Below are 26,385 nucleotides of genomic sequence, written 5' to 3' on the forward strand. Positions count from 1 at the left end.
AGCAAAGGCTCGTGGGGATTGTAGTCTGTATTCGAGTCAATTTTTTTACAGCTGGCCCATCCTTTTCTCATTATTTCCTTTTTCTCTCTTTCTCTCTTTCTTTAATTCCTCATTGTTTGAATTAAAATCTCTATAATACCCAGTTGATTTGGGTATATTTCATAATTGGGAATATTTCCCTGGCGACCACCTTATATATTTGATTTTAAAACAAGACACTGTCTTGAAACCATATTTTCAGCGGTCACAATTTACTCATCCACTCTTCTCTCTACAACAATTTATGTCTTCCACTATTTTAATCATTACAGTTTATGGCTGACCACGAGGTTGGTGAGAAAACCCTCAAAAAGTTTCTGTGAAATCTTTTTCCTTTCTCTCTTTGCTTTATTACTTTCCCTATCGGTCAGTTTTGTTTTCTTTTTTAACTTGGCTTCAAAAATACAGCTGCAAGAACGGGTGAGTACAAAATCTTTTTGATTCTCCTTAAATTAAGCTGTTGTAGATCTTAGCAACAGGACCCTAAGGTCCTGGCTAGCAACTGCCTAAATTAGGACTAGAAAAACCTGGGGAAGCTTTTGACCTTGTCCTGCTTCCCACGTGTTTACTTTAGAAATATGTGGTTACAGCCAGTTCACAACATACTTAACACCTGGCTATTCACCTCCATGACCAAGCTTGTAAAATTCGCATTCTTTGTCTCTCTGAAATTTCTCATACCATGGGACTTATGGCAAAGTATAATCGACACAGTACTCCCCCTTGGGATTTTGATTGTTAAAGCCGTAATAGTGTGTTTCCTTAAAAAAAACCCACTTCTCAGTCAAACCAACCGAATGTTCCTTCTACTACTCAACAAAATGCAGAACTAAATACTCGGCTTGAGCTTATAGAGGAAAGTCAGGGAGAGATTGTAGCTTTCATAAGAAACATTAAAAGAGAGTTAAGAACATTATCAGAATAATCTCTGTCCCAACTTGCTGTGGACATTAACCCTCCTAGCCAACCCACTGCTCCTCCTGCTAACTCTACCTTAGAACCCTCTGCTCTTGACCAACCCACCCCACCCCCTGCCCCAATGGCCTCAGAAAACCCTACTTCTAACCAATTCACTCCTCCCACTGCTCATGCTTCTGACCTCACACCCTCAAGTCTAAGTACACACCCCACCCATGCTTCCGACCCTACACAATCCACTCTAAGTTCACACCCTACCCATACTTCTGGTCCTAATGCCTCCACTTCACACCTTACTGATTCCTCCAATCCTAATACCTCTGTATCCTTTCACACTTCTCCTTTGGCTCCTCCTTCCCACCCTGCTCAATTCAATTCTCAGATCCTTCCTACCTCTGATGTTTCTGGCACTATGGGACAACAACAAACCCTCTCCCTTAGTGTGCCCGAATCTTCTATTTCTCCTGCTTATCCCACTGAGAATGGAGCGAGAAGCCTAGAAACAGAAGTACCAAATAATTCACATGGGTTATTTCCTTTAAGGGAAGTACCCACTTTTAATAAGAATGGAAACTTGGTATCTGTAAGACATCATGCACCTTTTAGCCCTGAGGACTTAAATAAATTGAAGGAAGATATGCCATCATTTGAGGAAGAACCAATATTAATGATAAAAATATTAGAAAACATATTCAGAACTTTTGACCCCACTTGGATGGATGTTGAGAATTTATTAGAAGCATTTTTGACAAGGAGAAAGAAAAATAATATTTCTCTGGCTAATCAAAAACGAGGTAAAAAAGGACATTAATGGCCAACTGAAGATCCACATTGGAACCCCAATGTTGAACTAGATCACACAAAACTAAACCAGGCCAGAGAAGCATTACTGACAGCCATGAGAGTTTGCTCTGATAGACGTGAAAAATGGTCAAAATGTAAGAACCCGAAAAGATATTGATGAAACACCCTCCCAGTTTATGGACAGACTTATTGACGTAGGGAATACATATATGGACCTTGATTTATCCGGAGAAAGAGACATTAGACAAATACGTAGGCAATTAGTCGACAATTGTTGTTCAGTGGTAAAAGACTACTTTAAAACTAGCTGTCCTAATTGGGACTCTATGGACCTTGAAGAGTTGAGGAGAGTAGCAACCTATGTTTATAAAGGTCGTGTAAAAAGACCTGAGGAAGGCAATACGTTAGTGGAAGATTTAAAGAAAGAAATTGAAATGTTAAAGAGACAATTGAAAAATAAGGGAGAGACCCCAGCCCCTTTGCGGGAATTCACAAATAAATGAGTAACCTGCCACTTCTGTGAGAAGAAGGGCCACAAAATGATGGAATGTAGAACCTTCCTTAAGATGATTGGAAGGAATACACAGTTTAATAACAATTTCATGTAGCATTCCAAGCATATTCACATCGATGAAGTTTAAATGATTGTATGATTACGGTGTCTTCAGACACAAGGTAATACTCTGATAATTGTGAGTGGAATCTTGACCCGGCCCCATGGCAGTTGCCTAAGACAAACTCATGAGCATTTTGGCTCGGAGTCGAAAGCACGGGTTGATTTGTACACACCCATAAAGGTGTCACCTTCACCTCACCATCCAATCTGAATTATCTATGCTGTGTATTGTGATTGCTACGTGCTTGCAAGTGCTACCCACTCACAGCCTGCAATAAAAACAGAAAGCGGCCGCATAAATTTTCTCTTGGATCTTCACTCTGCTCTAGGAACCTCTCTCTCTCTCGTAAACCTTCTCCTCTCCCGAGCCTCTAGCCCCTCTCAGCTTGCATTCGCTCTCATATATTGACTCTCATATTTTCCTTCCAAGGAGAATATCATAGGGGTTTGCCTGCCCTATTTAAGCACTGATTTGTCGGTGTCTGTCATTCTTCACCCTGGTTCTCAGATTCCCTGCCTCTCCTCGGGTCCCTACCACAAAGAAAAACCCCTCCCTTGTGGGCCCTGCAGATCTGGGACCCCACACATGGCACCCCAGAAGTGGGAGTAATAATCCTTTCTTACAGGCATTCGAGTGCGCACCACTCGAGGTAAGGAGTCAAAAAGACGGACCCTGCAGGTGGCATCTGAGGGTAAGAACCGCCTTTTATTTCAAATTTCTTATTGAAGAAATATTTTAGAACCTTGGGTCATTCAGCCTCATCATATTCCTGTTATATCAGATTGTTAATGTCACTGACTGAAAAGAAAGGTGTGAAGATCTCTGCAGCTAAGATAAAAGTGTTGATTAAGCTAATAATGAAAGCATATCCCGAATTTCCAGCAAAGAGAGTGCTGAATGTGCAGGGATGGGATCTGATTGGTGACAAAATGGGGCAGTATCAGAAAGAGGGACAGAAAATATCACAAATCATTTGGAACACAAAGCCATTTCAGCATTCTGATGATAAGGTAGAAAAAGCTTTACCAATTCAAGAGGATGTTACTTCCTCGAAGGCTTTTAGCTCTCTCCAGCCACCTTCATCCTTTAAGGCTTCTTTTCTTATGCATCCTGCCCCCTCCCCCATAGCACTCTGCTGGCCAAAGGAGCATTAAGGAGGCTACAGAGAGCCCCTACATAAAAGAAGCAGGATTTCTAACTTGTGCCATAGCATGCAAAACTAGTGGAAGCCCTCAGCATTAGAGAGCTGATTAAGGCTATTTATCAGCAAATTTTTTGCACCAGCTGATTGGAAATTAAAAAAAACATTACCTGGGGTGAACAGCAGATGGATTCTAATGAGAATACTGCCTTAAATGTGGAGGATTGACTTCTCTCTCAGTCTTTTGCCCTTCCTTTCACTAACGATACTAACAATACACTTAACTCACTTCCTTTAACTGACTTATCTATCCTTGCTATCTTTCCCCTGTCTGTTGCTGCAGAAACAGACAGAAATATTCAGTGTCAACCCCTGCCTCCACCCATGCTTAATGTAGTATTATGATCACTTTAAATTTATAGAAATAAGCAGGTAGAGAGGTTTCTCCTACAAATCTTAGAGATGATTCGAATAGTGCAGACTCCAATTTAATTCAGGCTATGGCCATTGAAATCCTGACTTCTAGAGAAATTCAAAGCAGAGTCATTCACTACGTTAATCAAGCTTCTAGCTAAAGATATGGCGCTAGATAAGACTAAAACCGACAAGTCCTATGGCCAATCCATTCTTTTCAACTAAATATAAGTTTATTGCAAGAAATTTCTTTACCTAAAAATTGCTTATTTCAAAAGTTGTGCAAGAAACAAGCCAAAAATCATAAAGGAAGAAACTCATGTGCCATAACTCTGTGTTGTCTATCAAACGTTACCTGGCACAGGTAAATTGGGAAAGCTTAATAAGCAATGCTTACACTTAGAGCAAACCTTTCATCACATTGGGCTAGCAGCTTAAGGTGAAAGAATGCTTTGGGGAGATAATCCCTCACAAAAGGACTATAAGATCATATCAAAGCATGAAAACTTTCTCAAGAACCTAAAGGAAGACCAGTTTAAGAAGGAGAGCACGTGTGTGCCTTACCTAGAAAGCAAACAGAGATTTTGCGAAATCAAAAGGCTTTTTTTATCAGCAAACCTCTCTACTATTTTAGCATATCTAAAAGGAACAAGCTTTTTGAAGCACGGCCAGAGAATGCAGGAGGACTGTTGTTTAAATGTAAAGGTATAGACCTGATGTGTCTTTGAAACAGATCTTTGCTAAGAAATGGTATTACTATGAAGCAAGATTTAAAAATGAAACTGTCTTAATTTGGATTGGACATGGCAGAATTATATAGGAAGGTCTAATTGTATTTCTTAAAAGGCAAAGCTAGAAAGTTAAGCATCTTTCTCTGACTTTTGTCATATGCTACAGAATATTAAGACAAGAGATATTTTACCTGTAATAATATTTTAAAATGAATTCTAGTATAACTGTAGGTTATAGTATAGAGTAGTAGTCTCTCGGTAACCGAGGATGACTATTGTCTTTGTGTATTTTTGTGCACAAAGACACTTGTGCATGAAGATTTAAGTGGGAAAGTCGATGCACAGAGACAGTCCTACTCTCTCGGCATTGGAAGTCTGGGTCCAGTGGTACGAAGGTTACACCTGGAGACTTCCTCAGCTGCATTGGGTGTCCGTTTGTGCTCCCACATGCACTAAGCACTCCACAGTGCCTTGCTGCATCGCCATCTCAGCCATTGAATCTTCTTGTTGGGTTCTTCCACCTGTTCTGCTGAAACAGTCTTCACATGCTGGGTGAGCAAAGCCCTCGTGCACCAGGGGTCCACGACGACCCGATGGCTACCCTCACAAGGTTTGGCCGGCCTGTCGAAGCCGTTGCCCAGGGTGTGGCCGCTGCCGCATGCTAGCAGCTACTGGGAGCCACAAGTGAGAGCTGAGTGTCAGGTGAGGGTCAGAGGCTGGAGAGCTGCCCTAGGAGGGCACGACAAGCCCTCCATACCAAAGATACTACCCTCCTTGAGCACCCCATACACCCCACTGTAGGTTAAATACCAAGGTATAAACACTATTTTTTTCAAGGCTTTTAGAGGTAAATCCACATGGACTCTTGCGACCATGTGACCAAAACTATTTGGAGCTGGCAGTTTGATAAATTGATCCTGCCACATGGAGGGCAATACTCCTACACCTCAGGTTACAAGTTTTTATGACGAGTATTGAATATTATCAAAAGGAAAATTAATACTCAGTGCAATTGGTTAAATGACAAACAGGAATTGGTATATGCTCTAGAGCAATTTCTAATATCTTCAAATTTTACATATGTAGCAATCATTAAATTTTTAAACAGGACATAAAGTCAGCAAGGGTAGAAATTAGCAGACATTATTTAAAAACCTGAATGAAGTTCAAAAACTGTACGTAAGGCACATTATTGCAACTTTATCCAAAAAGTCAATTATCTATAATTATTCAATCTCAAAATAATATAGCATCGATTCTAAATAGGAGGCACATTCTCCGCATTGCCTGGCAGCAGAGTGAACACAGGGCTGGAAGGATTCAAATTGTTCATCAGTAGTCAATTATTAAGGTGATTAATTAATTTGTAAACCAGTAACAGTGACTTATGTGTGGTTTTGAATTGGCAACACTACCACTTACTCCAATGGCATATGTTGATCCTGATCATTGTATCAGTCTAAAACCAATGACTAAGATACAAGCTCAAATATTACTTGCACAATATCTATGTTGGCAATGGAATTTGGCAAAACTTGAGGTCCAATTGATAGTTCCATTCACATTATCAAAATCTTTTCAATCATGAGTTTAGATATGATAGTTTAAAAATAATAACATCAGAGCAATTGCTTCATAATGCTGTGTGTTCTTTTACTGCCTAAGACAGTACTGCAATATTAATGGCTGCACAGAACAAATTCTTACAGAAAGCAAAATGGCCTACAGAGAGGCAAATACACATTTGATCACAGCACAAACGGGTCAAATCAAATGTGATTTCTGGTACGATGTTTTTATGATTCCTGGTTCAAAAGGCAAATGGCCTGGAGGACACTGCTTTTAGCAGGCACAGATCACTTGCACTCTGTGACGCATCAGAGTGCCAAGTCCAGTATTCCTCCATATTTTATGCACAAAAGTGAAATTGGCTACCAGTGCAAAATCTTGTGAATGTTATCATGTCACTCGTGCACCTCAAACAGGTGTCTGAACTGGACATTGTGGACTGAGGGAGGCATTACAACATGCTCCTGTGGTAAACAATTGGAAAACTGACATGTGATGGGAGATAATCCGTCTCCTGATGTATGGGATTAAGCTCAAAATGATGAGGTATGCAAAATTATTGGAGATCTTTTAGATAATGGTGCATATTTAACTATTCCAAAACCCTTTTGGAACAACAGTGCCTGTAACAGCAGTACATGGCCTGAAATAGGTAAACCGTGGCTTAAATGCAAGCAATTACAAAAAGGACTCAAAGGAATTGATAAGCCCCAAACTGCAAACACGAGAAGGATTTATTTTCAGCCACTTTCTAATGTAATAAGACCCAATAAGGCTTTCATTTGGGGTCGAGATTTTCTGTTTATCTTCTCAGATACCAGAAGTCCATGGAGGAAAACTGAAAGCATCCAGCTGAAAGAAAGTCTGCCTAGAAAGGACAAGGCAGATGTCTCTGGCACCGTCCACAACATGGCACAGAGGCCAGACAACAGAAAAAGCAGCACATGGGCTGCAAAGGCAATAACAATGCTTCCTACGCAGGTCTAATGCAATATCCACACAAATGTACTTCTATGTAAGACAATCTACCTAGAAAACTATCATTCATTTGCTTACAAATATTCTATTGTGCTAGTTATGAGTGTTTGTTGTAAGATCTAGGTTGATCATGTACCTGAACACTTCAAATGGTATTTGTAGTTATGTTAATATAGTTCCTTTGTTTGTCTCGGGAGATAGGTTCCTAGGTATTTTATTTTGTCTAAGGTGATTTTGAATGGGATTTCTCTTTCTAGTTTTTGCTGCTGAGCTGTGGTGGAGATATATAGAAAAGCTGATGATTTATGTGGGTTTATTTTGTATCCTGCAACTTTGCTAAAGTTGTTGATTATTTCAATTAGCTTTTTGGTTAAATCTCTAGGATTCTTTAAGTAGACCATCATGTCATCCGCAAAGAGTGAAACTTGGTCTCCTCCTTGCCTATTTTGATGCCTTCAATTTCTTTTTCTTCTCTAATTGCTACTGCTAGTGTTTCTAGTAGAATGTTAAATAGTAGAGGTGATAATGGGCATCCTTGTTTCACTCCTGATCTTATTGGGAATGCATCTTGTTTATCCCCATTGCAGATGATATTAGCTGATGGTTTTAGATATATACTGTTTATTATTTTTAGGAATGACCCTTCTATTCCTATGCTTTCTAGTGTTTTTAATAGGAATGGGTGTTGTATTTTATGAAAGGCTTTTTCTGCGACTATTGAGATAATCATGTGGTTCTTGTTGGTTTGCTTGTTGATGTGGTCAATTATGTGGATGGTTTTCCTAATGTTGAACCAGCCCTGCATCCTTGGTATAAATCCTACTTGATCATGGTGGATGACCCTTCTGATCACTTGCTGGAGTCTTTTTGCTAGTATCTTATTTAAGATTTTTGCATCTATATTCATCAGGGAGATTGGTCTATAGTTTTCTTTCTCTGATTTTGACCTGCCTGGTTTTGGAATCAGTACCATGTTTGTGTCATAAAAGGAGTTTGGTAGAACTCCTTCTTTGCATATTATGTCAAATAGTTTGTATAGTATTGGGATTAACTGTTCTCTGAATGTTTGATAGAATTCACTGGTGAATCCATCAGGCCAAGGGGAATTTTTTCTTAGGAAGTTCTTTGATGGCCTGTTGGATTTCATTTTCTGATATGTGATTATTTAAGAATTCTATGTCCTCTTCTGTTAGTCTAGGCAGTTTGTATTTTTGTATATATTCATCCATATCGCTTAAATTGGTATATTTATTGCCATATAATTGGGCAAAGTAATTTTTAATGATTGCCTTAATTTCCTCTTCCTCAGAGGTGATGCTCCCCCTTTTCATCTTTGATGCTGTTAATTTGCTTTTCTTCCTTCCTTTTTTTAATTAGATTGACCAGTACTTTGTCTATTTTGTTTGTTTTTTCAAAGTACCAGCTTCTTGTCTTATTTATTAAATCAATAGTTCTATCACTTTCGATTTTAATAATTTCTCCCTTAATTTTTAGGATTTCTAGTTTGGTTTTCTGCTGGGGGTTTTTAATTTGGTCACTTTCGAGTTTTTTTTATTTGTATATCCAATTGATTGATCTCTGCTCTCCCTAGTTTGTTAATATATGCACTCAGGGATATGAATTTACCTCTGATTACCGCTTTGGCTGCATCCCTAAAGGTTTGAAAGGATGTCTCGCCGTTGTCATTTTCCTCGATGAAATTATTAATTGTTTCTATGATTTCTTCTCTAACTAAACAATTTTGGAGTATCATATTGTTTTGTTTCCAATTAATTTTTGATTTGGTTTTCCATGTACCATTACTGATCGTTATTTTTATTGCCTTGTGGTCTGAAAAGGCTGCATTTATTTTTTCTGCTTTTCTGCATTTGTGTGCCATGTTTCTGTGACCTAATGTATGGTCAATCTTTGTGAATGTGCCATGTGGTGCTGAGAAGAAGGTGCATTCTTTTTTATCCCTATTTATTTTTCTCCATAGGTCTATTAATTCTAATTTTTCTAAGATTTCGTTCACTTCTTTTACCTCTTTCTTATTTTTTGATTTGATTTATCTCAATTTGATAATGGTTGGTTCAAGTCTCCCACTAATATGGTTTTATTGTCTATTTCTTCCTTCAATTCTCCTAGTTTCTCCATTAGAAATTTGGGTGCTATATTATTTGGTGCATATATGTTGATTAGTGATATTTCCTCATTATCTAAAGTCCCTTTTAACAAAATATAATTACCTTCCCTATTCCTTTTGATCAGGTCTATTTTTGCTTTGGCTTTATCAGATATCATGATTGCCACTCCTGCCTTCTTTCTGTCAGTTGAGGCCCAGAAGGTCTTACTCCATCCTTTAATTCTGACCTTTTGGGTGTCTACCCGCTTGATGTGTGTTTCTTGGAGACAACATATGGTAGGGTTGTGGATTCTAATCCATTCTTCTATTCGTCTATGTTTTATGGGTGAGTTCATCCCATTCACGTTCAATGTTATGACTGTCACTTGTGGACTCCCTGGCATTTTGATATCCTTCCCTAATTCTAACCTTTCTTCTCCAGCTGTACCTTTTAGTCCAGTGATTTACTTTAAATCAGTCCCACTTGTATTTCCCTTTCTACCCCTCTCCCTTCTTATTCCCTCCCTTATTTTCCCCTGTAGTCTTTTTAAAAATCCCCCCACCCTACCCTCTCCCTCTCTTGTACTCCTTCCCTCCCCACCAGTCTGTTTTTTACCCTTCTACTCCCCTATAGGGCGCAAATCTATTCTCTTCCCCAATGGATTGGATTTTTCTTCCCTCTTTGGGTCAGTTTCAAAGTACGTAAGAGTTGAGTATTTCCTATCTCCAACCTCTTTACCCTTCCAGTGAATCGATGTTCTCCCCCCTCCTGCCATGAGTTTCTTTGTGACATATAAATTTACCCCCATTTGTTTCTTTTCCCATTTCTTTTAGTCATAACCTCTTTTCTTTTTTAGCTTTAGTCATGTATATATATACATACACATGTATATGTATTTATGCATGCATATATCTATATACCTATTTATATCTTGTCCTTTCATCCTATACAGTTTGTCACTGTTCCCTCTGAGTGTAGTTCTTCTAGCTGCTTAGGTGATAACAATAGTTTTTAAGAGTTGCCAATGACCTCTTTTCTTAAAGGGATACATATCATTTTAACTTATTGAGTCTCTTTAAAAAACCCTTTTGTTGTTGTTTTTCCCCTCTTTTTTAATTACCTTTTGATGATTCTCTTGAGTTCTGTGGTTGGACTTTTGGAATTTTCTGTTCAGGTGTGGTCTTTTATTTATGAATGCTTGGAACTCTTCTGTTGTGTTAAATGACCATACTTTCCCCTGTAAGAATATAGTCAGTTTTGATGGGTATTTTATTCTTGGCTGTAGGCCTAGTTCCCTTGCTTTCCTGAATATCATATTCCATGCCTTTCGGTCCTTCAGTGTGGATGCAGACAGATCCTGTGTTATCCTCACCATGTTTCCATAGTATCTGAATGGTTTCTTCTTGGCAGCTTGTAATACCTGTTCTTTTATCTGATTATTTTTGAATTTGGCTATAACATTTCTTGGTGTTGTCAGTTGGAGATTAAATACAGGGGGTGATCTGTGGATTCTTTCAATTTCCACTTTCCCCTCTTGTTCTAGGATTTTGGGACAGTTTTCCTGGATAATTTCCTCTAGTATTATGTCCAGGCTTTTTCTTTTGTCGTGGTCTTCTGGTAGTCCAATTATTCTTAAATTGTCTCTTCTTGAACAATTTTCTAAATTGTCTGTTTTGTGAATGAGATGCTTCACATTTTCCTCAATTTTTTCATTCTTTTTGTTTTGTTTTATAGTGTCCTGCTGCCTTGTGAGGTCACTTGATTCTAGTTGTTTTATTCTGGTTCTCAAAGATTGGATTTCATCTTTGGCTTTTTGGTCGTCTTTTTCCTTCTGGTCTGTGTTTCTTTGAAGATCGTCTTTCATCCTCTTTATCTCATCTTTCATCTCCTTTGCCTCATCTTTCATCTCCTTTGCCTCATTTTCCAGCTGGATGATTTTGGCTTTCAGGACACTATTTTCTCTTTTTTAGTTCAAATGCCTCTGTTTCCAGATGACTTATCTTAATTTTTAAGTTCTTTTCCCAATTGTCTTCAGCCTCTCTTAGTTGTGTTTTGAGTTCTTCCACAGCCTGTATCCAATTTGCTGGGATTTCTGGTTTATCGTTTGCTGATCTCTCCCCCTCTGTTCCATTTGGTGAGTAGTAGCTGTCTATTGTAGTTTCTTTCTTCTGTTTTTGTTGTTTGTTCAAATTCACCCCTTCTTTCCTCCCCGTATTTGTCTGTGCTCTTGTTCCTCTCATTTTTTGGTTTTTTTAGGGACTTCTACCAGTCTACCCTCTTGGAGCTTTAACAGAGGATTGATTTCTTGGTGTAATCTCTGAGGGAGGGTTGTTGGGGGTTTGAGCTTTCCTGTCCTCTGGAGGATTTTGATTGGCTTAAAGTCCAGCAGTCAGTGAGGATGGATGGGGAGCCTGGGCTTCCCTGTGTTCTGGAGACTTTTGATGGGATTGAGTTCAGCTTAGTTGGGCTGGGTTTACTATGAGTTTTAAACTTCCTGGACAGCTGGAGCAGATATGGAGGATCTCTAAAGCTCTGGCCAGGCTGCCAGGTCTATGCTCCTTCTAGGCTGCCATCTTGACTTTGCCTCTAGGTTTCTGTTTTTTCAGAAGACCCAGCTCTCTAAGGGGGGAGGGGTTGTGGCTTGCCTGGACTCTGAGGGCTCCTGATGGGATTAGGTTCAGCTGGTTCTTTCAGAAGACCCTGCTCTCTAAGGGGGGAGGGGTTGTGGCTTGCCTGGACTCTGATGGCTCCTGATGGGATTAGGTTCAGGTGGTGTGGGCTGAATGATCCCCAAGCCAAAAAAAAGAAGAAAAAGAAAAGCAGCAACCTCCTCTTCCACAGTCTGTGTTGAGTGCCCAGAAACTGGCCCGGGTTACTTTCAAGGTAAGCTCTTCGGAGCATCCCCTTTGCCAGCCCTGAGTTTTCTGTCCTTTCAGTAGCTCTGAGGGCTCCTGATGGGATTGGGTTCAACTGGTGCCCTAAAGCTGGGACCTCCCTTGAGACTCAGATGGAAGAACCCAGCCAGGGGGCTACAGGCTTCCCCCTTCTCTCTATGTTTCCCTGCCGTCTGTGTTGGGCACCCCGGAGACTGGCTCGGGTTGCTTTCAAGGTGAATCCTCAGAGCCCTGAGGTTCCCACTGCTGCCTTGGGCTCAGCACTCTGGGTTGGGGGGGATGGGTCCTGGGACCTTCTTTCTGTCTACCCCTTAGATCCGAGTGTCTAGGGTTCTGGCTTTTGGAGTGTGGTACCTTTTGATCCAGGTCCAGGAGGAGGTTTCCCCAGGTCTATCCTGTTGTTCAGCTTGAATTTCGGTGGCCTAGGAGCACTCTGTTTGCGATCGGTAAGGAAGGGTTTCTGAGGTCTGAACTTTCGCTGCTTCTACACCGCCATCTTGACCGGAAGTCTTAAAAGACGCTACTGTAGTTAAATGTTAATATCATTGTTGATCATTAGTCCTGGAACCCCATCTTCTTGGGGAATATCTTTATGGGAACTCTTTCTGGCTCTCTAATACCAGTCCCAGAATTCAGGCAGGCCACTGGATTCGGGGTCTATTAGCTTCCACTTCAAGTACTGGAGTGTATGGGGTGCTCAGGGAGGCATATCTCTGGTATGGAGGGCTTGTCATGCCCTCATAGGGCAGCTCTCCAGCCTCTGACCCTCACCTGACACCCAGCTCTCCCTTGTGGCTCCCAGTAGCTGCTAGCATGTGGCAGCGGCCACACCTCGGACAACGGCTTCGACAGGCTGCCTAAACCTTGTGAGGGTAGCCATCGGGTCATCGACCCCTGGTGAACGAGGGCTTTGCTCACCCAGCATGTGAAGACTGTTTCGGCGGAACAGGGGGAAGAAACCAACAAGAAGGTTTAATGGCTGAGAGGGCGACGCAGCAAAGCACTGTGGAGTGCTCAGGGCATGTTGGAGCCCAGAGGACAACACGGCCACCCAGTGCAGGAAGTCTCCAGGTGTAACGACTTTTCGTGCCACTGGACCCAGGCTTCCAACACCGAGAGAGTGGGACTGTCTCTGTGCACCGACTCTTCCACTTAAATCTTCATGCACAGGTGTCTTTGTGCACAAAAACACACAGACAATCGTCATCCTCGGTTACCGACAGACTACTACTATATCAAGTACTGGAAGACGTTCTGGTGTATGAAAGTAAAGCCTCAGCAGTAAACTGAGTGCTCTAGGTTGGACAATGTCTGTGGACTCGCAGTTGTTGACCCTCCTGGGTGGAATAGGTTATTGCACACATACATGGAGCAAGGGCAAAGTATTCCCTCAGTTTCCCCTTTTGGAGTATGTATTGAAAATAGGAAAAAATGGGCACTAATGAGCTTGTAGAAAAAGCACATGGAATATTATTCATTGACAACTAGGAACAATAAGTCACATCAAACTCTATATGAGCAAGAAGCTGTAGAAATTGCTTCTACATCGAAAGCAAATGAAGCTTCTGTTAATCCAAACGTTGGTTTGGTGGAATGAATTTTGCAAACATTGGCAATGTTATAGGTTTGGTTATTAATTTGTTCTCTTGTACAGAAGCAGAGATTTCACTAAGGCCCATATAAGAAACACGCAGCCAGAAGGTGCAAGGTCACTTCACTATCATCATCCTGGTTGTTTGAACAACAAATTCGAATGTAATGTGTATGGGAATGTTGGTGTTTGTTAAATATTCACAATAAATGTTGTTTTCATGTTTTTGCAAAGCTTTTAATGCTGACAAATTCCGCACATATACAAGGTAAATTTTAGCTAACTTAGATTAGGAAATAGAAGTCATTTCTGAAGGTAAACTCTGATAGGACGTCTGGGCTCAGCTACAACTGTGCCACCTGAAAAGTGAGCCATGAGTCTAACACTTGGTGTTAACTTTAGGATCATTTTCTCCGATTATTTCCCCATGGATTTGCTTTCAAATACGGAAGGTACGTTGCAAGTACTATCACTCCTGTCACCCTGCACTGAGGAAGAAACATGAATTTGGACTCTTATTTTGACACACACCCCAAAGCTGGAGACTATAGAAACATGGCAGCATTTGTTACATTTCAGAGGACTGTCTACGAGATCCTGGCTGATTACATAGGAAGGGATGGCCATGGATACTTCTCACTTGGCCAGACAGCCCAAAGCCACAGACTAACGTATATGCCATATGAAATGGATAGCTAAGGTCGGAGGTGCAACGACGCAGTGTTTTGACACCCTCATTCACAGGTCGGCCCGGGACCCAAGTTCCATCCCTGTATCTGTGTGGCAGGCGTGCTGCCTTACGTATCCCCAAGACCATACGTGATCGGGTCACGGGAAACAAAGGATTTCCCTCTTCTCAGGATGTCCTCCTAGTCCTCCACTATTGAAGGTCGGACTGCTTTTTATAGGTCGGCTATGCATGGGTGAAACGACACCTTAATCCACGTGCTACGAAGTAGGACGGGGACATCACGTTCCTTCAGGCTCTGTAAAGCGTCAAGATCATTTCCTGATCGAAATCTTATGATTGCTGTTTGACCAAACTTTTTACCCTTCACTTTGGTGCGTTGCTACGAAGATCATTCTTCTCGTTGAGACAATATTATTGCGGAGTTAAGGTCATTTTCATCAGGGGTCCTCCGTAAGAGCTACACGTTCTGCCAATTTGATTCAGAATTCTTTTTTGATTGGTTATGCTCTCTAATGTTTGATTCTTTGATGAAGTGTATCATTTCTTCCCCGTAAAAACAAGAAACAAAAAGGGGGATACGTAGGATTCCAGGAAGAACCTCTGGCCTGAGCCACAGAGAGCTCCGCTCTGGTCTGGCCAGACAGCATTCCTATGCATGATTCACGAGCAGACCACATTCCGGGAGTTTGAACAGAGTGGCCTGAACTTACCGCGCCTCTGGCTTGGACGCCATTCATGTGTCAAGCCAATGTAAGTCCTCCACATGCATTACCTGCCTCTGCCATCATCACCTCAATAAAGAGAGGAAGGACTCGGCCCTCTTCCTCTGGTTCCTTCTCTCTCACCTGCCTGCTGGCCACATGGATCACTCCTGTGATGGAGATCCAGTGGGCCTCTAAAGATCTTTCTTCATTCTTTTCCTTCCTTCTCACCTCACTCCCGATTCCCAAACCAGGCATTCTGGGTCATTTTTTATCTCTCTTCATTGTATGCCCAGCAAAGGAAGATAAAAGGGAAGCCGCGTCCTTCCATAGCAAGATATGACCTGGTGTCCCTCCCTGTTCATGAAACTCTCCCTCCGACTTCATTCTCCTCCTCAAAATCATCCTCCTGCAGATATTCCCTTTCTGTGTAGTGGCTGCAAGACCAACTGCTACAGTAGGGCTAAGCCAGAGAGGGCTCTGGAGGGGCTGTGAGGACAAGCCCTTCCCCAGAGCCACGTCTTCCTGGCCTCCTCCTTACCTGTCACCAGCAGCTGCAGGGGGGGCACTGAGCTCCGACCAGTGGAGTCCCCAGGAGGAGAGGCAGCTGTAGCTCCCTGGAGCAGCTAACAAAGTTGGAAAGCAGACGTCAGCCTGCTCTCTGGAGGCGTTTATCTGACGTGAGCATCCTCCATCCTTCCAAAGCTGAAAACTCCCACTTCTCCATGGGCTCCGGCAACAGAAACGTACGTGTGCTTCCCTGGGCACCACAGAGCCGGGCTCAACCCAAATGAAGGGTTTGGGGGTCCCTGGAAGGCAATCAAAGACCCGATTGGGGGCAGCTCCTCCCTCCAGTGTGCTGTTCTGGCCCCAAACCAAGTCCTCCAACCAGTCACCCTCCAGCCCACACAAGGTGCTCCCCTCCTCCCTTCCCCATCCCACCCCCAGCTGTACCTGCCATGGAGGTGCCCTTCTGTTCTGAGCTGGAAGATGGGCAGGAGCTAATTGAAGGGAGGGACGGAGCCCCTGCAGCAACAATCTGATCCAGACACAGCCCTGAAGGAGAGGCTGCAGTTAGAGATTCCCTCAGCTCCCAGGTCCAATTGTCCATAGCCGCCTCTCAGGTCCTGCTGTCCATATGTAATAGTTAAAATAGTTGAGGTCACAAACTGTAATGATTAAAATTGTGGATGAGTAAGTTGTGACCGCATAAAATATGTTTTCACTACCGTGTCTTGTTTTTAATCAAATATATAAGGTGGTCGCCAGGGAAATATTCCCAATTATTTAAATATACCCAAGTCAACTGGGTTTATAGAGATTTTAATTAATTAATACAATGAGGAATTAAAGAAAGTGAGAGAGAATAAGAAAGGAATAAGTATGAAGGGCCTTAAGCCAACATGGCCTAGACCTGTGTCTTGAGAGATCAGTCAGTCCTTAATCACTCACAACAAGATCTGTCCAAGTAAGAATATAGACTAGACACCAGTTCAGCCAGCCATCCTTCTCCAGAGAGGGATCCTTCTGACTGTCCTCAAGAGATTGTGCTCAAGAGCATCTCCCAAGAGACTCCTTAGAGACTGTTTTTTTCTTAGGAGACTGTCATCTCCTTATATAGGGAATTTTCTCCTCTGTCACCTCCCCTAAGTTCTTCCACCTACCAATCACAGTAGATGGTTTTCAAAGGACAGACCATTCTTAGTTCACAGCTAAGAAGCTGTAAATTTTTGAGTAATTCATACCAGGAAAGCTCTGAGTAAGTTTCTCACCTCTTTGCTCCTTGTAAGTTCACAAGTTGCCTGACCCTTATAGGTACTTAGCACCCTTTTGTATTAGATCCAAAAATAGGCATAGCTTGAGAACTTTTTGTCTTACTCTAAGTATGGGTTTAAGTGCTTTTCATTGTTCAGCAAAGAGTTTACACCTTTATCTCCCCCTAAGGCCTGCTTAAGGATGGTGAAGTAGAGTTCTCACATTCCTGATCAAGTACCTTCACTGCCCAAATGGGGAATGGTCTTAACCCAACCTTATGAAGTAGGGTCTGGGAATGTTTAAGGTGCACACATAGGTGCACCCCTCTGCCCCACTCTAACCAGCTGCCCCACTGAGGGTACAACACAGAAGAAGGGGCAGATCCCGGGAAGCCTCTCCCAGCCTCACCTTCCATGGTGCCCCTGTCCTTGCACCTTCTCCCGACCTTCTTCCCCCTCCAGCCCAGCCTGGGCCCAGGCACTCACCAAGCCACAACAGAGAGGCCACAGTGGGGGACATGTTCATCCTTTAGGCCTGATCCAAGCTGCCACAAGGCTGAGGAGAAAGAAGGAGGCTGTGGAGTTGCCTCTCTGACTTTCTGTGACCAAAGCCACAGGATGTAATGACAACAGCTCGCCCACAACTCCAGGCCCAGGACCTGCCACATGAAACCAGTCAGAAGGGCAACAGCTCAGGGTTGAGAATCCTCTGGACACATTCTCTTGGAGGGTCCCTCCTTCCTCTCCTCCTTCCTCATCCTCACCTCTCACAGCCTTTCCCCCTTTCCTTCTTCCTCCCCCCCAGAAGCATTTCTCCTCACCTTCTTCCTGGGCCTGCCTTGCCCTCCCCTTGTGACCCCCCCCCAGCTTTCTCAGGGAGTGATGTTGATGGAGAAAAGGCTCTGGGGGCAGAGCTGGGCATCCAGGAATCCACCTAGTTCCCACCCCTACCCTGACCCAGTGCTGGGGAAAGCAGAGCTGAACTCAGTGCTGAAGAGAACAGCTCCCTGACCCTGAAGCATGATGGGAATGTGGCAGATGGGCAGAGAAAGTCAAGTCCTACACTTGGTTGGAAAAGACAAGTTCCTGAATAGAACACTGGGCAGGCGGGGGCAGGGGCAATGTGGCTGGGCATCATCACTCCACCCTAAGAAATTGTAGTGTTGGTGGTCTATGAGGTCAGCTTGAGTTATGGAGAGAGCCACAAGAGGGAGTGGATCCAGCATTAAAAATAGAATCTCTGTGGAGGGGCCCAGAAGGTCACGGGAGGCAGATGTGGAAGAGCCATGAAGGCAGAGAGAATTCCATCCATGCAAGAGAATAAAGCACGTCAGATGTCAATCAAGAAAGAACATTTCAAATAGAATATTTCCAGGAAAGTCAGTTGGAGCCTGGTCAGGAGGTGAACTGAGAGTCTGGCTTGGGTTTCTGACCAAGGGAGGGACTGGCTTTTCCTGACCTAGACAGAGAGAGACCTTTGTGACTTTTGACAACGTTTGGACTTGAATTTCACAAGCAGAGATGAGCTGACTGGTTAAAAGAAGAAAAGAAGAAAAATACTTGTCCTCCAAAGTCTCTGACTGTCTTGTGTCACAGTTGTGACAGGACTGGCATGTCCCATAATCCTCCTATGCCTCCTTATAGATTAGTTAAAACCTTATCCCTCTCACCTCAATTTCCATCCTTGTACTGTTTTCCCCAATAAACCTCCTTGCCTGAGAAAGAGGGGAATAGTATCTTGTCTAAACCTCACAGTTCACCTTTGAATTACTTAGAAGGGTGGCTAACTAATGGGGGAGGGGAAAGGGAGTCAGGAGGGTGTGGGTGGAAAACTGGGAGGTGAAGGGTGGCTGGTAGGAAATATCTTGATCTATTAGCCATCAGCAGTGATCACTAGGCAACCCCAGAGTATCCCCTCTATAAGTTTTCTCTAGTAACTCCAGAATATCTCTCTAGTAGCTTCTCTCTATCGCTCAGAAACACCTCTATCTCCATTACAAATAGACACCTTCAGGTTCCCCTAGTATCTCTCTAGCAAAGCCAGAGTATATCCATTTATTGTAAGCAGAAATAGCTCCAACAGATTATCTATTTATTATACAGACTAAGAAATGAGCCAACAAAAAAGGCACCACTCTGGATGTGCTCACACAAATACAGGAACTACAGGCTGCCATGGTTTGTTGGGGTCACTCTAGCCCTAGAAAACGCCCTGTAGGAGGAGGCCATAGCCTGGCCCAGGCATGGTGCCCAATTTTGAGCATCATTATTTGATGTTGATGAAATTCCAAGAGGAAGTTCCCAGACTGTGAAGCAGGTGGGGAGACTCAGGGGTGCCCTTCTGATCAGAGCTACAGCTGGGAAGCTGGTTGATGCCTTAGGAAAGATTTCACACCAGTGCTGTGCTCATGTGGCACCTGAGTCACCCCCTTCAGCCCAGATAAGGCACCAATGAGGTTTCTCTTCTCTCCCCTCCTGCCTCCACCCCACCCCTGAAGTTTGCCACATTTGAGGTAGTTTCTGGGTCTTGAAGGCCTTCTGTGGCACTTTGAGGGGAAGGACTCAGCCTCTGGAGCTGTGATCTCCTGGCCAAGACACAGCCCTGACAGCCATGCTCAGGTTAGAGGTCTGCTGGCTCCCCATCTCTAGCCCTGTCTTTGTGCTCTACCCAATCCAACTAACTCGCTGTGTCTCCAGTACAGAGGAGAGTACAGCTCCCAGAGCCCTGTTCTGTCCAGGCAGCCTCTCCTGGTTTCTAGGTCCCCTTATGGCCCAGGTAGCCCCTGTTCAAGGCACTTCTCAGACTTTCCATCCTCCCCTCCAGCCTAGGGCCCAGCACTCACCCAGGTACAGCAGAGAGGGATTGTGGGAGTCATGCTGGGCCCTCCAGCCTAACTCAGATAGTTGGGCCACAGGAGGGAGGAGGAGAAGGCAGCAAAGTTGAGTTGAGACCACAGGAAAGGATGACACCATCACTGTCTCCACCCTGAAGCCTAGTGTCCCCTGAGCATGGAGAAGTCGGGAACATTCCTTTCACTCATCTTCCTGGGAATTTCTTGATGCCCAAAGTAAGCCTCCCTCCTTCCTTCCTGTCAACCTCCTACTCCTATCTGGGTTACCCGGTGACTGCTTGATGGCTTATTGTTCCATCTGAGACAGGGCCCTGTTGGGGATTTCTTTTTCTTTTTTTTAACCCCTGCCTTCCATCTTGGAGTCAATACTGTGTATTGGTTCTAAGGCAGAAGAGTGGTAAGGGTTAGGCAATGGGGGTTAAGTGATTTGTCCAGGGTCAAACAGCTAGAAATGTCTGAGGTTAGATTTGAACCTTTGACCTCCTGTCTCTGGGCCTGACTCTTAATCCAGTGAGCTACTCATTGCCTCCTTGATGGCGATTTCCTTGTAGGCAAAGTCCCAAGGGACAATTTCCTTAAACAAGGTTGTCATGAGTGGCTCCTTTCCTTAGCAGAGGAGTTCCAGCATGCAGATATGGCATGTGCGCCCCTTCCCTCTCTCTGTGTGTCTGGGATCAGTCTGGCTCTGATCTTGTGGGATCAGACAGCAAGGAAGGGGGTGGCTGGACCAAACTGTCCCCTCCATCCAGGACTGTGGGTGTGATGACTCCAATGGATAGTTCTTGGCAATGGATGGGATCTGGAGGGCAGAGCCACGTTCCCACAGCTACAAGAGCTGTATTTGTAAACCTTAAAATTTCTTAGACTTATAAATGTTGGAAATTTCATCATTGGGAAATTTCATACTTGAAAAATTTCCTATTGATAGTGGGAACTCTATTGGCATGTGAACCCCATTGGCATGGGAGGTTCCTCCTCCTCCCTTCTTAAGATTACTTTAGGACAGAAACCTTTTGCTGAACAATGGAAAGAGCTTTGACCTATGCTTAAGCATAGAACAGGAATTTCTTTGAGTCTAGCATTGATGCAATAGAGATACTTGGAATGACAGAACCAGGTCTTGGAAAATACAATTTCCACCCCACTCAGTCCTAACAGGATTTAGGAAGGGCTGCAGCAAAGGATCAAGATTTAATTATTTGAGAATATGACCTTTAACAGACATGTGCAAAGCCACAGACCTCTGGGCAGTCCTGGGTTAAGCTAGAGCCACCATTGGCACAGGGGAGACATCAACAGTGATTGGTAGATGTGAGAACTGAGGGGAGGGAACTTGGATGGTTTCCTTAAAGATAGAGGGGTCTGAAGACTGAGGGTGGTTTGTTGGAGAGGTTTTGGCTCTGAGAGGTGGTGCTTTGAGGAGTTGACTCTGAAGGAAGCTGGAGGTGGAGGCCCCTGAGACTGTTTCTCCATTTTGGTCACGTGAGTGATAGGGACTGCTCTCTTTTCTTTGCCTCAGCTATCTAAGGGCTTGGGCCTTTTGGCCCAGCCTAAACAGAAGGGGTATTTAAGCCCTATTGCCTTCTCTCCCCTTTCTCTCTCCCTCTCTCTCTCTATCTCTAATTCCTTTCTTCCTCCTGTTTGTAATTAAACTCTATAAAAGGTTGACTGCTGATTTGAGTTTTCATTTAGGAATTACATAGCTGAATTCCTTGGCGACCTTAAATTAATATATATCAGTCTTTTAAAGTGATTTCCTTGTCACATATTGCAATCCAAATGCACTTTGGTGTGGAGGGGGCTTTCTTTTTCACAATGTGGATGCAGTAACTTTTGTCAGGAAACGCTCTGTTCCCATTGGACTCCTCTCTCTTCAGACATCACTGTGGATCCACCCCAAGGTGGGTCTCTTATCCTGGGGATTACATGAAGGTTGGGATCCTGTGCTATGTCTGTGGCCTGCACTGTGGAAGATCAGGCATTCATGCCAAGTATAGAATAGAGACCTGCTAGTTTGGATAAATTGTGTCCAAAGGAAACAGAAAGATGCAAAAGAACCAGGCTTTGGGGAATTTTCCTGGGAAACAAGTCTAGAATACAACCTGGAAAGAAAAAAAGAACCTGTCCACATGTGACACAAAAATCTGCTCACACCTAAAAGGAGAAAAAGAAAATTCAAAATAAAGTCTGCTTTCCAGAAATGGAGGACAAAATGGGGAAGGGAGGAATTTGGGTAGGGGTGAGGGATGTCCTGATTAGAGCGGAGGGATTGGATTGGACCTCAGAAGGCTGACAGGGAAAGATGGACCAGGGAAAGATTCTCATTGGGTAAAAGAGTTTTGGAGTTTGCATAGTCGAATGTGGTCCATTTCGTTGTTATGGAAGGATGCAGAGTATGACCAGCTGTGTGTAGGGAAGGCTGGGTGGAAGAGCACGTGGGGGGAATGGAATAGATGAGGACCTGAGAGCTCAGGGTGTTTGGGGGAGTCTCCTGGCCCATGGATCTGCTCCTCTCCCAGTCCCTGTGTGCACTAGTGTCGGGGACATCTACGGAGTCGCAATAGGGGACAGTTTAGAACTGTCGGGGGACAGCTTAGAGCTGTCGGAAAACAGCTACAGAGTTGCAAGAAAGCAAGACCAGAACATTATCAAAGAGGGATAAGAGGTCATTCACCCATTCTGAGTTTATCTTGGTTTAGGGTGTGAGATTATTATAATTATAATGGTTGAGGTCTTAAACTGTAGTGATTAAAATAGTGGAAGATATAAATTGTGAAAGATATAAGAGAGGGTGAGTAAATTTGACAGCAGAAAATATGTTTCACTACAGTGTCTTGGTTTTAAATCAAATATAAGGTGGTTGCCAGGTAAATATTCCCAAGTATTCAATATGCCCAAGTCAACTGGGTTTTATAGAGAATTTAATTAATAATACAATGAGTAATCAAAGAAAGAGAGAGAGAGAGAGAGAGAGAGAGAGAGAGAGAGAGAGAGAGAGAGAGAGAGAGAGAGAGAGAGAGAGAGAGGAAATAAGTATGAAGGGCCTTAAGCCAACATGGCCTAGACCTGAGCCTTAAGAGAGAGATCAGTCAGTTAGTCTTTTATCACTCACCACAAGGTCTGTCTAAGCAAGGATTCTAGGGACACCAGGCCAGCTCCAACTCAGCTGATTTCACCAGAGAGAGATCCAGCCAGAGACTGTTCCAAAGGGCCTCTCTCCAGAGCCTCCAGAGGGACAGAGTCCCCTCAGAGGAGCTCCAGCGAGACCTCCTTAGAGATTGTCCTCTAAGAGCTTCCCTTCTCCAGAGCCTCTCTCAAGAGATTCTTCCCAAGTAATCTTCATAAGAGCTTTCTCCAAAAGAATTGTTTTCTCAAGAGCTTCTGCTCTTTTCTTATATAGGGGTTTTTCTCCTATGTCACCTCCCCTAAGTCCTTGCATCTACCAATCACTGTAGACGTTTTCCAAAAGACTGCCCATCTGAATTCCTGCTAAGTCAACTAATCTCCTCAGTATGTCTGAACCAGTGAAAACATAGCTGAGTCAACTAATCTCATTAAGAGAAAACTTGCCCGACCCTTTTAGGTACCTAGCATCTCATTGTATCAATTCTAAAAAACAGGCCTGGCTCAAAGAACTCCTTGCCTTATTATAAGCATGGGTCCAAGTACTTTCATTGTTTAGCAAGGAGTTTTCTCCCCTAAAGCAGTCTTAAGTATGCGTGGAGTAGAGGCCCTCCCATTTCTGATCCTCGTGAGTTCTCACATCAAAATGGGGAATGTTTCCCAATAGGGAATTTGTTCCAATGGAGGATTCCTCGATGTGGAAACTTTTAACATTCACAAGTCTGAGAAATTTCAAGATTTACAAGATGTTGATTCAAACCTAATCTGTCCCATACTGTCTCCCAATTTTCCCAGCAATTTTTATGAAAAAGTGAGTTTTGGTCTCCAAAACTGGTATCTTTGGGTTTATCATAGACTCTCCTGCTGAAGTCATTTACCCCAAGCCTATTCCATTGATCCTCCTTTCTGTCTCTTAGCCAGTACCAAAGTGTTTTGATGACCACTCCTTTATAGTATAGTTTGAGATCTGGGACTCCACGTCATCCTTCCTTTGCATTTTTTTTCTCATGATTTCCTTGTATATCCTTGATCTTTTGTTCTTCCAAATGAACTCAGTTATGGTTTTTTCTAATTCTGTAAAGAAGTTTTTTGGTAGTTCAATGGGTATGGCACTAAATAAGTAAATTCATTTGGGTAGGATGGTCATTTTTCTTGTTAGCTCATCCCACCCATGCGCAATCAATGTTTTCCCAATTGTTTAGATTTAGTTTTAATTGTGTGGAGACTGTTTTGTAGTTGTGTTCATATAGTTCCTGTGTTTGTCTCGGCAGATAGATTCCCAAGTATTTTATATTGTGTAGGGTGATTTTAAATGGAATTTCTTTTTCTAATTCTTGCTGGTGAACTGGGTTGGAGATATGTAGAAATGCTGATACCTTATGCAGGTTTATTTTGTATCCTGCAACTTTGCTAAAGTTGTTGATTATTTTGACTAGCATTTTGGTTGATTCTCTAGGATTCTTTAAGTAGACCATCATATCATCCACTAAGAATGACAGCTTGGTCTCCTCATTGCCAATTTTAATACCTTCAATTTCATTTCCATCTCTAATTGCTACTGCTAGTGTTTCTAGTACTATGTTAAACAATAGGGGTGATAATGGGCATCCTTTTTTCACTCCTGATCTTATTGGGAAGGCTTCTAGTTTATCTCCATTGCAGATGATGTTTGCTGAAGGTTTCAGATATATACTGTTTATTATTTTTAGGAAAGGCCCGTCTATTCCTATACTTTCTAGTGTTTTCAATAGGAATGGGTATTGTATTTTATCCAAGGCTTTTTCTGCATCTATTGAGATAATCATGTGATTTTTGTCAGTTTGCTTGTTAATATGGTCAATTATGCGGATGGTTTTCCTGATGTTGAACCATCCTTGCATTCCTCCTATGAATCCTACTGGTCATAGTAAATAACTCTTGTGGTGACTTGCTGGAGTCTTTTTGCTAGTATCCTATTTAAGATTTTTGTATCTATATTCATTAGGGAGATTGGTCTATAGTTTTCTTTCTCTGTTTTTGACCTGCCTGGCTTTGGGATCAGTACCATGTTTGTGTCATAAAATGAATTTGATAGAACTCCTTTTTTGCTTATTCTGTCAAATAGTTTGTATAATATTGGTATTAGTTGTTCTTTGAATGTTTGATAGAATTCATTTGTGAATCCATCTGGACCTGGGGATTTTTTCTTAGGGAGTTCTTTAATGGCTTGTTCAATTTCTTTTTCTGATATGGGCTCTTTAAGGTAATTTATTTCTTCCTCTGTTTGTCTAGTTTGTAAGTATTCATCCATTTCACCTAGATTGCCATAATTTTTGCCATATAATCGGGCATAATAATTTTTTAATGATTGCCTTAATTTCCTCATGAGTAGACGTGAGGTCTCCCTTTTTATCTTGGATACTGTCAATGTGTTTTTCTTCTTTCCATTTTTAAATGAGATTGACCAGTACTTTGTCTATTTTATTTGTTTTTTTTTTCAAAGTACCAGCTTCTAGTCTTGTTTATTAAGTCAATAGTTCTTTGATTTTCAATTTGATTAATTTCTCCTTTGATTTTTACGATCTCTAATTTAGTCTTCATCTGAGGATTTTTAATTTGTTCACTTTCTAGTTTTTTAATTTGCATGCTCAATTCATTGACCTCTGCCCTTCTTAATTTATTAATATATGAACTCAAGGATATAAATTTGCCCCTGAGTACTGCTTTGGCTTCATGTCATAGGTTTTGAAAGGATGTCTCATCATTGTCATTTTCTTCAATGAAGTTATTCGTTGTTTTTACGATTTGTTCTTTTACTAACCTGTTTTGGAGAATCATCTTGTTTAATTCCCAATTAATTCTTCGTTTACCTCTCCATATACCCTTAGTAAATATTACTTTCATTGCATTTTGATCTGAGATGTTTGCATTTATTATTTCTGTCCTTTTGCACTCATTTGCAATGTTTTTATGCCCTAATACATGGTCAATTTTTGTGAATGTACCATGTGCTTCTGAAAAGAAGGTATATTCCTTTTTGTCCCTATTTATTTTTCTCCACATGTCTACTAACTCTAATTTTTCTAAGCTTTCATTCACTTCTCTTACCTCTTTCTTATTTATTTTTTGGTTTGATTTATCTATTTTGGATAGAGGAAGATTCAGGTCTCCCACTAGTATAGTTTTTCTGTCTATTTCATCCTTGAACTCCTCTAGTTTCTCCTTTAGAAATTTGGATGCTATGCCATTTGGTGCATACATGTGGAGTACAGATATTTCCTCATTGTTTATATTGGCTTTTATCAGGATGTAATTACCTTCTCTATCTCTTTTAACTAGATTTACTGTTACTTAGCCTTTGTCAGATATCATGATTGCACCTCCTGCCTTCTTTTTATCAGTTGAAGCCCAATAGATTTGGCTCCATCCTCTTACTTTCACCCTATGCGTATCTATCTTCCTCATGTGTGTTTCTTGTAAACAG

General features: G+C 42.3%; 1 protein-coding gene across 4 annotated transcripts in view; it reads left to right on the plus strand.

Annotated features, from left to right (window-relative positions):
• LOC103095138 (uncharacterized) overlaps positions 1-26,385 on the plus strand; it is a 38,442-nt gene that overhangs the window by 1,815 nt on the left and 10,242 nt on the right. For 2 of the 4 annotated variants that reach the window (XM_056825783.1, XM_056825782.1), the window contains exons 2-3: positions 3,004-3,069; positions 13,865-26,385. The exon at positions 13,865-26,385 is cut by the window's right edge and continues 1,891 nt beyond it. The gene's annotated coding sequence lies outside the window, so the exon portion shown is untranslated. The other 2 variants (XM_056825781.1, XM_056825780.1) reach the window with 2 other exon arrangements.

The sequence above is a fragment of the Monodelphis domestica genome, chromosome 4 (assembly GCF_027887165.1).
Source record: "Monodelphis domestica isolate mMonDom1 chromosome 4, mMonDom1.pri, whole genome shotgun sequence".
NCBI lineage: Eukaryota > Metazoa > Chordata > Mammalia > Didelphimorphia > Didelphidae > Monodelphis > Monodelphis domestica.